Source organism: Artemia sp. Qi Xiang Cuo, chromosome 9 (assembly GCF_049724085.1).
Source record: "Artemia sp. Qi Xiang Cuo chromosome 9, ASM4972408v1, whole genome shotgun sequence".
Taxonomy (NCBI): Eukaryota; Metazoa; Arthropoda; class Branchiopoda; order Anostraca; family Artemiidae; genus Artemia; species Artemia sp. Qi Xiang Cuo.
The window spans coordinates 39,238,864-39,252,248 of record NC_142802.1 but is presented as its reverse complement, the minus strand read 5'-3'; the positions used below and the strand labels follow the sequence as shown (position 1 = coordinate 39,252,248).

Genomic DNA, 13,385 nt, shown 5'->3' with positions numbered 1-13,385 from the left:
ATTGATATTAGTGCGTAAACTACAAACTGACAAAAAATATCCAGAACTATTTTTTCTTATAGCCTTGACTTTGAAGACATTTCTTCATCTTAATTGGCTTTAGAAATAACATGCAAAATAAAGTAGCCTAACCGTCGTTGCTTTGTTGAATTTTGAGCAAACAAAAGGATTGTAACATCTGATTGGCTAGTTTTTATGCAATTTCAAGTCAGTGAAAAGAACGAAACGTCTTTGAGTCACATTTTTTTAAAAGTAAATTCGTTGTTTCTCTATGATTCAATCCCAACACACCCCCCCCTGCTCTGAGTGTTGAAAATGATTTCACGACATTATTTTAGGTTTTTTTTTCTTGTCCCAAACTATTTTTTTATCATGAACCGTTTAGAGACAAATTAGATCAACTTGGAGAAAGTTCAAATAGAATCGTCACTGATATCGATATTAGTGCGTAAACTACAAACTGACAAAAATATCCAGAACTTTTTTTTCTTATAGCCTTGACTTTGAAGACATTTCTTCATCTTAATTGGATTTAGAAATAACATGCAAAATAAAGTAGCCTAACCGTCGTTGCTTTGTTGAATTTTGAGCAAACAAAAGGATTGTAACATCTGATTGGCTCGTTTGTATGCAATTTCAAGCCAGTGAAAAGAACGAAACGTCTTTGAGCCAAATTTGTTTTTTAAAAGTAAATTCGTTGTTTATCTATGATTCAATCTCAATACCCCCCTGCTCTGAGTTTTGAAAATGATTTCACGACATTATCTTAGGTTTTTTTTTCTTGTCCCAAACTATTTTTTTTATCATGAACCGTTTAGAGACAAATTTGATCAACTTGGAGAAAGTTCAAATTTTTTTTAAAGTAAATTCGTTGTTTCTCTATGATTCAATCCTATTAGTGCGTAAACTACAAACTGACAAAAAAATAGAGTTTACGGTCAAAAACCCTTATTAGCTTAGATTTTCGCTAGCAACTCGCCCTCCACTATGAGTTCGCTAGTACATCCTTCTACCAATCAACCCACAGCCCAAAGAGACACCCACAGTCCAAAGAGACATAAGCAGCAAAAAGAGACATACATAGTCCAAAAAGACTCAAACAGCCCAAAGAGACACACGTAGCCCAAAGAGACACATACAGACCAAAAAGACTCAAACACCCCAAAAAGACACACAGTCCAAAGAGGCATACACAGCGAAAAGAGACACATACCTCACAAAAACACATCCACAGCCCAAAGATACACAAACAGCTCAAAGAGAAGCACACGGCCCAAAGAAACGCGCACATCTCACAGAGACACACAAAGCCCAAAACAACACAAACATCCAAAAGAGACACACACAGTACAAAAAGATTCAAACTACCCAAAGAGACACACAGCCTAAATAGACACACACAGCCCAAAGAGACACACACAGGCTAAAGAGACACACAGAGCCCGAAGAGACACACATAGCCCAAAGAGACACACACTGCCCTAAGAGACACAAACAGCCAAAAGAAACACACAGACCAAAATGACTCAAACCGCCAAAAGAGACACACATAGCCCGAAGAAACAAAAACAGCTCAAAGACACACAAACAGCCAAAAGAGACAAACACAGTCCAAAAAGACTCGAACAGGCCAAAGAGACACAAATAGATCAAAGAGACACAGACGGACCAAAAAGACTCAAACACCCCAAAAAGACACACATAACAACGAGACACACACAGAGTAAAGAGACGCACGCATCACACAGAGACATACAGAGCTCAAAGATACACTTACAGCCCAAAGAGATGCACACGGCCCAAAGAAACGCACACATCCAACAGAGACACACAAAGTCCAAAACGATGTAAATTCGTTGTTTCTCTATGATTCAATCCTATTAGTGCGTAAACTACAAACTGGCAAAAAACTAGAGTTTACGGTCAAAAACCCTTATTAGCTTAGATTTTTCGCTAGCAACTCGCCCTCCACTATGACTTCGCTAATACATCCTTCTACCAATCAACCCACAGCCCAAAGAGACACCCACAGTCCAAAAAGACACAAACAGCCGAAAAAGATATACACAGTCCAAAAAGACTCAAACAGCCCAAAGAGACACACATAGCTCAAAGAGACACATACAGACCAAAAAGACTCAAACGTCCAAAAAAGTCAAACAGTCCAATGAGACGCACACAGCCTAAATAGATACATACACCACAAAGACAAACCCACAACTCAAAGATACATATACGGCTTAAAGAGAGTCATACAGCCCAAAGAGATGCGAACATCTAACAGAGAGACAAACAGCCTTAAACGACACCAAACATCCAAAGAGACACACACATCCTAAAATGATTCAAACTGCCCAAAGAGACACACAGCCTAAAGAGACACACACAGCCTAAAGAGACACACACAGCCCAAAGAGACACACACATGCTAAAGAGACACACACAGCCCAAAGAGACACACACAGCCCTAAGAGACACAAACAGCCAAAAGAAACACACACAGAACAAACTGACTCAAACAGCAAAAAGAGACACACATAGCCCAAAGAAACACAAACAGCCCAAAGAGACACAAACAGCCGAAAGAGACATACACAGTCCAAAAAGACTCAAACAGCCCAAAGAGACACACATAGCCCAAAGAAACACATACAGCCCAAAAAGACTCAAACTCCCCAAAAAGTCACACAGTTAAAATAGACGTACACAACCTAAAGAAACACACATATCACAAAAAGACATACACAGCTCAAAGAGACACTTGCGGCTCAAAGAGAGGCATACGGCCCAAAGAGACTCGAACAACCAAAAGAGACGCACACAGCCCATAACGACGTAAATTCGTTGTTTCTCTATGATTCAATCCTATTAGTGCATAAACTACAAACTGACAAAAAACTAGAGTTTACGGTCAAAAACCCTTATTAGCTTAGATTTTTCGCTAGCAACTCCCCCTCCACTATGACTTCGCTAATACATCCTTCTGTCAATCAACTCATAGCCCAAAGAGACACCCACAGTCCAAAGAGACACAAACAGCCGAAAGAGACATACATAGTCCAAAAAGACTCAAACAGCCCAAAGAGACACACATAGCCCAAAGAGACAAATACAGACCAAAAAGACTTAAACACCCCAAAGAGACACACACAGCCTACAGAGACACACACATCACAAAGAGACAGCCACAGCCCAAAGAGACACATACAGCCCAAAGAGACGCACACGGCTCAAAGAGACGCACACATCCAATAGAGACACACAAAGCCCAAAACGACACAAACATCCAAAAGAGACACACACAGACCAAATAGATTCAAACTGTCCAAAGAGACACACAGCCTAAAGAGACACACACAGTCCAAAGAGATACTCACTGAACAAAGAAACACAAACAGGCTAAAGAGACACAAATAGCCCGAAGAGACAGAACAACCCCAATGAGACACACACGGCCCAAAGAGACACACACAGCCCAAAGAAACACACACAGACCAAACTGACTCAAACAGCCCAAAGGGACACAAAAAGCCCAAAGAAACACACACAGTACAAAGAGACACAAACATCCGAAAGAGACATACACAGTCGAAAAAGACTCAAACAACCCAAAGAGACACACATAGCCCAAAAAGACACACATAGCCCAAAGAGACACACATAGCCCAAAGAGACACAGACAGACCAAAAAGACTCCAAAAAGACACAAAGTCCCAAGAGACACACACAGCCTAAAGAGACACACACATCACAAAAAGACACCCACAGCCCAAAGAGACACACACAGCTCAAAGAGACGCACACAGCCCAAAGAGACGCACACATCCAACAGAGACACACAAAGCCCAAAACGACACAAACATCCAAAAGAGACACACACACACAGATCATAAACATTCAAACTGCCCAAAGAGACACACAGCCTAAATAGACATACACAGCCCAAAGAGACAACAGCCCAAAGAGACACAAACAGATCAAACAGACTCAAACAGTCCATAGAGACACAAACAGACGAAAAAGACTCAAACAGCCCAAAGAGACATACATAGCCCAAAGACACACAAACAGTCCAAATAGACACAAACAGTCCAAAGATACACAAACAGACCAAAAAGATTCAAACAGCCCAAAGAGACACACACAGTCCCTAAGAGACACAAACACCCCAAAGAGACAGCCCGAAGAGAAACACAACCCAAAGAGACAAACATAGACCAAAAAGACTCAAACAGCCTAAAGAGACACACACAGCCCAAAGAGACACAAACACCCAAAAGAGACAAACACAGCCCAAAGAGACAAACACAGACCAAAAAAAAAAAATCAAACAGCCTAAAGAGACTAAATTCTTTTATTTCAACTCATCCACACGGGGTTTTCGCTAGTAGCTCGACCCATCGTACAGCACTATAAGTACTCTAAGAGATCCTTCTGCCATCACCCCACCACTTATGTATTATACGGAACACTTCGAAGAAGTAAAGCTATTCGTTATTACAATTCTTTTCTTGTCATCTACACCCCTCTTAGTATCAACTTCTTCGTATAGTATAACGTTAAACTATTTTAAATTGACAACACTGTTCGAACACCACTTGTGTATTATACAGTACACAATCACCCCATCTCCCCCAAAACACTTTTCAGCCATTTCTTGTTAAAAATTTTTATTTCAAGTCAATCCTTAATAGGATCAAATTCGCAAATCCTACACTCCAATTCGCAAATCCCATTACCCCTTTTTAAATGTCAATCAAACAATTCTGATTGTAGCATCCAATTTTTTAATAACAAACTGCATACTCTCAAAACATGTTGGACCACATTATATCATGCCAGCTTAAAAAAAAAATGTGCACGTGAAGCTGAAGTGTAATTCCAATGTGCAATTGACAACAATAATGCAATCTTTGCCAACTTTTAAAATGTGCATGCCTAAGTATAGTGTCAAAGGTGTGGGTTTTCTTGTGCAATTCATGTGTAATTGTATGTGTAATTCATTTCAATAGATACATTACTACTGACGAATGGCTAGAAAACTGTACGGGATGGTTCTCTGGGTTAAAAAGACCAAAAATTTTGTAGTGGAAGGAGAAGGATTAAGGGGCCCGCAAGTTGGTCTAAAAACTAATTTTTCTTAATCAACTAGAATATTAGAGCCTTAAGTGTATCGCCAAAGAGGAACTCAATGTACATAAAATTGTTCTGAGGTACCCCCCCCCCCCCCAGAAAAAAAGGGCACCGAAAAAGAAAAATCTGCTCCTTAAAGAAAACTTATATCCTTAAGTCATTAGGATATGGGTACCCCGATAAAATAGAAAAAGACACCCGTTCTTTCCAAATGAGCCAGATAAATGTTTTTCTGGCCACTCCATAAGCCTTCTAAAGACCAGAGGGTCGCGATTAATTCAAAATGAAACATATCTTAAATATTTTCCCTCGTAAAATTATAAAATAGAAAAATGAAATATTGTAATTTTGACCAAGTATTTGACGAAGTATTATGTTTGTGTTACTTTTTGTTGTGTTGTTGATGACATCAGAATAAATAAAAATCACACTCATCAAAATACAAATCGTTTTCAGTAAACCGCAAATTACGCTCTGTTTTTTTTTAAGTTTTAGGGGACTGTAACCCTTCTCCTGTTCATGTTAATTTCTGTTCGCTTTAAGTTTGACCTGATTATTAATTTTTCTTTCTTTCCAATTTAGTGTTTAATCATTTATCTATAGCAGTATCTGTTTTCTTGATGTTTACTGTGACCACTCATTTTAATTCCTTTTCATTTGGGTCAAATTAATTCATTGACAGTAACCTACTGCTCGTTTCAAGTTTGAATTACTATTTGACTATTTATGCTCATCTTAGGTTCTAATTTGGATTTTTACTTTTTTTGAAACGCTACTTCTGGGAGAACTTTTCGAGAATAAATCCTAAATAGGACTGACGGGTTTTATTTGCATGTCCCCATACCAGAACTCTTGAACAGTTTTATTGGGTAATGTCATTGGCCCTATACTAAGGCTGTCATTTTCGAAGCATTCCCATTAATAAAAAAGTTCAACTTTAACGTAAAGAGGGAGCGCGAGTGGGGGGATTCTAATGGTTAAAGTAGTATCCGTCCGTTTTACATTTAACGTTTTACATTTACTGTTTACTATAGTTGAAACTATTTTTAAATCTAATCCCTATTAGGCAGTGAAAAAGAGCCGGTAACTTACAAAAAATTAATAGAGGTTCAAGGCACGGTGGACAGTGGGAATATTTTTTCTTTTTTAAACACAGTTTGATTTGTTTGGAAGCATATCGTCAATTTGAAGTCATGCGGTTACAAAATCCCTTGTAAAGACTTGAACAATAAAATTTATTTCGTAGGGAACCAAAATTATAAAAAACGACAAATTAAATACCCAAACTATCCGGTTAATGTAAGTCATAATAATAAAAATCGAAACATTTAGGACGAAGGTGGTTCAAACCCCCATCAAATACTAAGCCTGTACCTTACTCAATTGTCAGATAATTTTCAACTCTAAATCTTCGACTGAGGTTGATCAAAAGGCAAACAAATACTGACAGATAAATTTAAAAAAAAATTACACTCTGAACCCGATAATTAATTCCTAATCAGTAATCACACAAAGAAATCTCCTTCATCATGATGAGACGAATGTCCCAAATATTATTCAAAACTATGAGCGAGCAGCAAGAGTAAAACAAAAGTTATTTGCCTATAGGCGTGTTTTCACCATCCCAATAATTGTGTTAGTCACAAGAGTAACGTAGGAGGTACTCTCCCCTTCCCACGTGCAGTCATACATTCACTTCGTAAAAAAACTTACCCGATGAATTGTGGCACTTTCAACAAATCAACTGGTGAAAATGACGGTAGCCGGCGTTCAACCCCGCCCCGGAAACCGCCCCCCCCCTGTAAATATCCCCGTGGGAAAATAAGGCTTACTAAATTTGAGAATTTGATTTGAATTTTATTTTTTTAATGTCCGTAGGGTGAAGGAGTTTTGGTACTTGTGTATTATGGGCTACTCCCTCAAGTTTACGTTGTGTAAAACTCGAGAACAAACCGGTTTCTCCGTTAGTTTTTTTTCAACTTAGCGCGATATAAGACAAAGACAAATGACAGAATACATGGGAAATATATAATTTGGGCTATGTATTTGCACATAAGGGGGGGGGGGTTAAAATATTTGGACATTTTGAAGTCAGAAAACAATTCTTTCTAGGTATATAGACACTAAAAATTACAGAAGAATAGCGAGGTATCTGGAAATTTTATTTTTAAAAAAATAAATAAATAAATAAAGTAAATATAATGTTTCAATTAAGTGATTTTTCAAGTGTTAAGTGTTTTTTTTCAATGACCGTCTTTCCAAGTATTAAGTACTATTATTAGGTTAATGTAATGTTTCATTTAAGTCTTTAATGATGATCGCTCATCAAAGTTTATGTTATTTGTGCCTTTCATTTATGTTATTTCACTGCATGGGCGTAGGCAACATATTGTCTAGGGGGGGGGGGCAGTCGATTGTGTGATGTAGTTTTATCAACTGCTTTTTCAGCCATATCTAATTTAAATTTGAAGGTCTCGGGGGGCAGCTGCCCCCCTCCCTACGCCCATATTTCACTGTGTTCATGCCCATATATTTGGCTTTAAAATACACTTATCTATGATAATGGTAACAAGCTTACCTAAGCTATGGATGTCAGGTATTGTGTTATCTTGGAACGATAATTTCGACAGGACCTGTGCCTGTCATCATCATGTTCAAATTCAAGACTCTTGCCAGAATATAAAATCACTAAAAAAACATAAAACTAAAATCACTGAAAAACACTAATAATAAGTCAAACCCGGAATTATTGTTGTAATATGGCCCGGATTTTGGTAGAGGCGTTGATGGCCGCTATCCTAGTAGATCTCAAAAAGGTTGGGTCTATAGAAGTAGGGTGGAGTTTTTTACGAGTTTTAGCCTGTGGGTAATGGGTTTGTAGTGTGTTCCTCTGATTTTGAGCTGAAGGCTGAACTCGATCATATAAAAGATGTTCTTATAGGCAATGGCTACCCCCCAACAAGTCATTGATAAGGTTATTTCCAGGAGAAAGATTAGCACAAGAACCAAGAGCTCTCCTAAGAGTGAAGAAGATAAACCCTTTTTGTCATTACCTTATATTAAGGGGATTACTGACATTTTAAGCTCCAAACTCAATAAGCTAGGCTTCAAGGTGTTTTTTTTTTCCTTCTGGAATGACCGTCTCCTCCTTCTTAAACAAAGGCAAAGATAAGATCACTTCAGATCCACCAGGAGTGTATGAGATTCCTTGCAGTTGTGGTGATACCTATATAGGTCGTACCATGAGATCTCTACATCACCGATTAAAAGAACATGCTGATTCCATTGATGCCTGCCTTAAAAAGACAAAGCTTAAGGAGGAAGATAGTTTTTCTGGACTGGCCCATCATATTTTTGAAAACCCTTCTCACTCCATTCAGTTTGACCAGGGTCAACTTATTGCTATTGTTCCACAATTCTTAAAGCAGAAAATCAGAGAAGCTCTGGAAATTGCTAAAAACAAACCAGCCATCAATAAAGACAATGGGGAGTTCCGCATCAGCGAAACTTGGGAACCCATTAGGCTAAAAACTTGCAAAAAACTCCATCCTACTAGTATAGACCCAACCTTTTTTAGATCTACTAGGATAGCGGCCATCAACGCCTCTACCAAAATCCGGACCATATTACATCAATAGTTCTGGGTTTGGCTTATTATTAGTGTTGTTCAGTGATTTTAGTTTTATGTTATCTATTGTTTTTATATCCTGGCAAGAGACTTGAATTTGAACCTGATGATGACAGGCACAGGTCCTGTCGAAATTATCGTTCCATGATAACACAATACCTGACATCCATAGCTTAGGTAAGCTTATTACCATTATCATGTATAAGAGTCAGGTTGGCCTCAGAGAATATACTTATCTCTCTAATATGCTGAATAATTGTACCAAATACATTTTTCCTGCAGAACCACTATACTTTACCCCTCCCCCTCCTAATGTGCAAATCTATAGCCCAAATTTATTTATAAAGTAACGAAGAAACTAACAAAAAAAACAAAAAACGGTGTGTTCTCGAATTTACACAGCGTAAACTTGAGTGAGTGGCGCATAATACACAAGTAGTAAAATTCCTTTCCCCTACGGAAATAAAAAACAAAACTCAAATAAAATTCTCAAATTTGGAAAGCTTTATTTTCAACGGAGGGGGGTACTTTCTGGGGGTATTTTCCGGCGGGGGGTATTTTCCACGGGGGAGGTGGGTGTTTTCCGGGGGAGGGGTAAACTCCTAGAACCGCAAATGACCAAGCTTTATGAAAAAAAAAATTCACACCTCTTACCCCTAAAAGCATATGATTTTACAATTTATATTAGAAGTATGTGTGTTCAGATGCGCTGAAATATTTGATTTTCCGTAAAATTTAAATGAAGCCATAAAATATTAACAAAGATTTTGGAGCAACATTCAAGATCAAAACAAGTACACGGTAAAATTTAAAATTCTGAAACGAAAAAACAGCCTACAATTACTGCCTACTTGCAAAAATTTCAAACTATTTGATAATCGCACAAAAATGCAGAGCTTCAACAAAATTTTATACTAATATTCCCCAGGGATTTCCTATCCTCTGTCACCTGCTGTACATCTTGGACCACCCTTTTTTTCACCCCGCATGGCAAACTCTCATCACACCTTGTCTGATTGCGCCATGCAAGGCACATTTTCGCCACACTGGGTACACTTTCCCCATGTGTGGCACATCTCACCTAGAGTTCAAAAAAAAAATTTAAGCAGGCAATCCCCACATAGGTATGTCCAGACAGAAGCAAAAAGACGTCGAAAACATTTGTTAAAAATAAAAATGTGAATCCCAGAGGTCTATTTGATATACATTATAAAAAAAAAATCTGATTGAAGTAAAGAGCGAAATTGAAACTTAAAACAATTATTGCTTCGCAGTTTACGCAAACATATATTTACAGAACTAATTTTATTAATGCGTTAACTATAGACAGATACCGAAATTTTTTTCACTGTTCTGCTCAAGAACTGAAATGTTGGATTGCAGTTTAACATTTAAGATAAATTTGAAATTCAGTTAAAATTTTCGATCGGCCGTAATCAATACACCAAAAATGAGTTTCATTTTTTTTTCATACAACCAAATTATTTCTCCAAAATATTTTGTGTGCATTGAGGTCTACCTGAGTCTGTTTACATGCCCTGTAAGTTCGTAAGGCTTTAAGCCCATTTTTGAGGGTCTTTGTATAGAAATATCAAACGCATTTCAGCAGCTCCTTTTTATCCGGGTTGATTGAAAATATTCTCTCTAAGACGATCAGAAAAAGTTTTCTTGCTGAATTATGAGGGAAGCAAATTTCTTTTTCCAGTTTTTTCTGTACAATGGCCTAACCATGTGACTTAATACATAAATTTCCAGCGATTCAGAAAAGTTGCACTCAGGGGTCCATTTAACCCAGTGACTTAGGATACAAATTCCAAGCAAATTATGAATACAGTACACCAAGACTGAAAATGTTTTTATCCATTGGGGTTCCCTTAGTCACAAAACTAACAAATGTAGATTCATGACGTTCGAAAAAAACAGCCGTTTTTGGATCCCAGTTTTGAGCAACCACCTTTATTTATACATTGGGGTCCCTTCGGGGAGGGGCACCACTAGCCTTTTACCTCTACGGAGGGGTAAAATGGTGCCGACGAATTTGGGTAGGTGCCGACAACAACCGATATTTTATACTTCGTTTTTTAGGAGTTAAAATAATATTTATTAGCAGCGGAAAATCGTCGTATATTGTAGAGAAAAAAAACTCATGTATAAAAGCAAAATCGAGACAAAAGAAATAAGCTAAACTTCTAAGTCTGCACGGCTTTTCAACATTCTGCTTTTCTACAATTAGATTGAGGTCAATTTGTGCCAGCAGGTACTTTTCAGTTCTTGACTATTTTCTTCTTGTTAAATATACGTTCACATTCGGCCGATGTCATTGGAATAGTTTTTTTTGCAATAGTGAATGCTCTCTAAACCAAAGACAACCCTCGTCTGTTTTTTTTTTCGCTAGAGAGAACAACTCGGTAAACTAAATGATGCTTTCAGCGCTCTTCCAAATCTTTACAAAAACTTCCATTTCCGACTGGAAAGCATGAACAGGTATTTCCGTTATAGGAAAAGAAACACAAAAAGAGCGGCTCTATTAAGGATTAACGTTTGCTCGACAGTCGAATACAGATAGGACCAGCTCTTTAGTCTCTTTATCTATAAGCTCCAACTCATCGCCAACGACTGCTAAAACTTTCATGAATTCTATTATATAAAACGTCAAAATGGTCATTAGCAGCACTTCAATTTTCCTCTCTTCATCAACGAATATTCTAGGAGGTCGCCGCTGACGATGACATTGTCTATACTCGCCCTCTAGCTACGACTGGAACTCTAGATCTGACATGCTATTTTCATCAGACCCATCTTCTCCCAAAATCAATTGTTTGGCCATACTGATTAATGCTGTAATTTGACCAGTGAGTTTGTACCATGAGCAAAATGCGATATATTTAAAATACCAAAATAAAGTTCCTTCCTTCTAAAGATAATTCCGACTTCCTATAATTAAGCTAAATCTAAAATATTCAGACGTTGGATCTTGCAGTTCAGGAGGTAGAGCGATTGATCGAAGTTGATACGATGGTCGCTAATCATAGTAAAGCAAAAATAAATAGCCTAGGCGATTCAAACGCGAACCTAATCTTCAAGGGCGATCAGGCGTCTCCCAAATTCTTTTCAAGGGATAACTCCCCAGTACCGCAAACAAATAAAACGCAAGAACCCGCTAGGCAGAAAACAGTACGTTTTCAGCCTATCAAACAGTCTCATTACGAAAACAACCCTACAATAATAAGATTCTATATTTGTAATCGTGTTGGACATATCTCGAGAGAGTGCCGTTATGTCCCCAATCGCATCCCAAGAATTGTTAACGGTAGTATGCAAAATTATGGCAACCATTTGTTCGGAAGAACAAATTTTAGCGCCGCTGGTGCGCTAGGCTATAACCAGGGAAGATTGTGCCAAGCAGTACCCTACAACACGTACCAACCAAATTTGTATAACCCTCCCCCCAATAGACAAATTAATTACCGATTTGAAACCCCAAATAATCGACAAAGCCAATATAATGCGAGAATTCTATATAGAAATCCCGAAAACTTGCCGACGGGACATGAAAATTTTGCAAGCCAACGGCATTGGCAGTCAGCGCCAGTAAGCGGCACGGACACAAGACATCCAAGACGCTTATTAATTATTTTGTGAATGACGATGCGTTACCGGATAAATTAAAAACTCTTAGAAAAGAGATAGATAATTTTTACTATGATCTTGATGAAGAAATACTGTGAAGAATCGTGACAGTTGAGACAAATAGAAACAAAACCTCAATAATACCTGTATTACCACAAAACTTAATAGTGCCTGCATTTGAATATTTTCATTCAGATATAGGTGGATATTTAGGGGTAATGAAAATGATCCAAAAATTAAAACAATATTTTTACGTGCCGTCAGTAATGACAGAACTTAAATAGTTTGTAAGTATATGCGAAGCATGTAACTTAAGAAAAATCCCCCAAGCTTCTCCTAATCCTCCAATGGAAAGGGTCCCGGTAGCAAAGGACCCCTTCCATATTATTTCATTTGACTTATACGGAACGAGCGGAGGCTTGCCTGTTTCTAGCAGAGGTCATACTTGTATTATTTCAGCTATAGACCATTTTTCCGGATTTAGTTTTGCAAAAGCATTTAAAATTTAAGGTGCGTACGCCACTAGTAAGGTGTTGGTGAAATTGTTTTTAAAATTTGGCGTTCCAAATAAGATTTTGAGTGACAACGGAGGTAATTTTGTTTCAAAGGTAACAAAAGACTTAATGAGTTTTCTTACTATAGAAAAAATGGTGACAGATCCGTACCACCCACACGCTAATGGTAAAATAGAAAATAGGCTTAAAATATTTTCGAACGTATTAAGTATTTATACAAAAGACAATAGGAACGACTGGGATCAGTTCTTACCTTATTTAACTAACGTAATCAACACTGCTTATTCAGAAACAACTAAGGATAATCCATTTTATTTACTTTTTGGTCGTGATTTTAGAATCCCGTATAATGAGATTATTGAGTCTCGGCAGTATTATAATAACTCGGAGGATTACAAACAAGAATTCATAAATAGGATGAGGAAAACTTATAAAATAGCTAGGCAAGAGTTGGAAAAATGAAAAGAAACCAAGAGCTA

At 37.7% G+C, this 13,385-nt stretch overlaps 1 protein-coding gene across 5 annotated transcripts in view; it reads right to left on the bottom strand.

The window, feature by feature from the left end:
• The window catches only part of Gclc (glutamate--cysteine ligase), a 104,031-nt gene that overhangs the window by 68,307 nt on the left and 22,339 nt on the right, over positions 1 to 13,385 (bottom strand). For 2 of the 5 annotated variants that reach the window (XM_089094540.1, XM_089094536.1), the window contains exon 1: positions 6,508 to 6,571. The exons of 1 other annotated variant lie outside the window; for it this stretch is intronic. The gene's annotated coding sequence lies outside the window, so the exon portion shown is untranslated. Of the gene's footprint in view, positions 1 to 6,414; positions 6,463 to 6,507; positions 6,572 to 7,711; positions 7,817 to 13,385 lie in introns of those variants that run through there. 2 more of the 5 variants (XM_089094538.1, XM_089094539.1) reach the window with 2 other exon arrangements.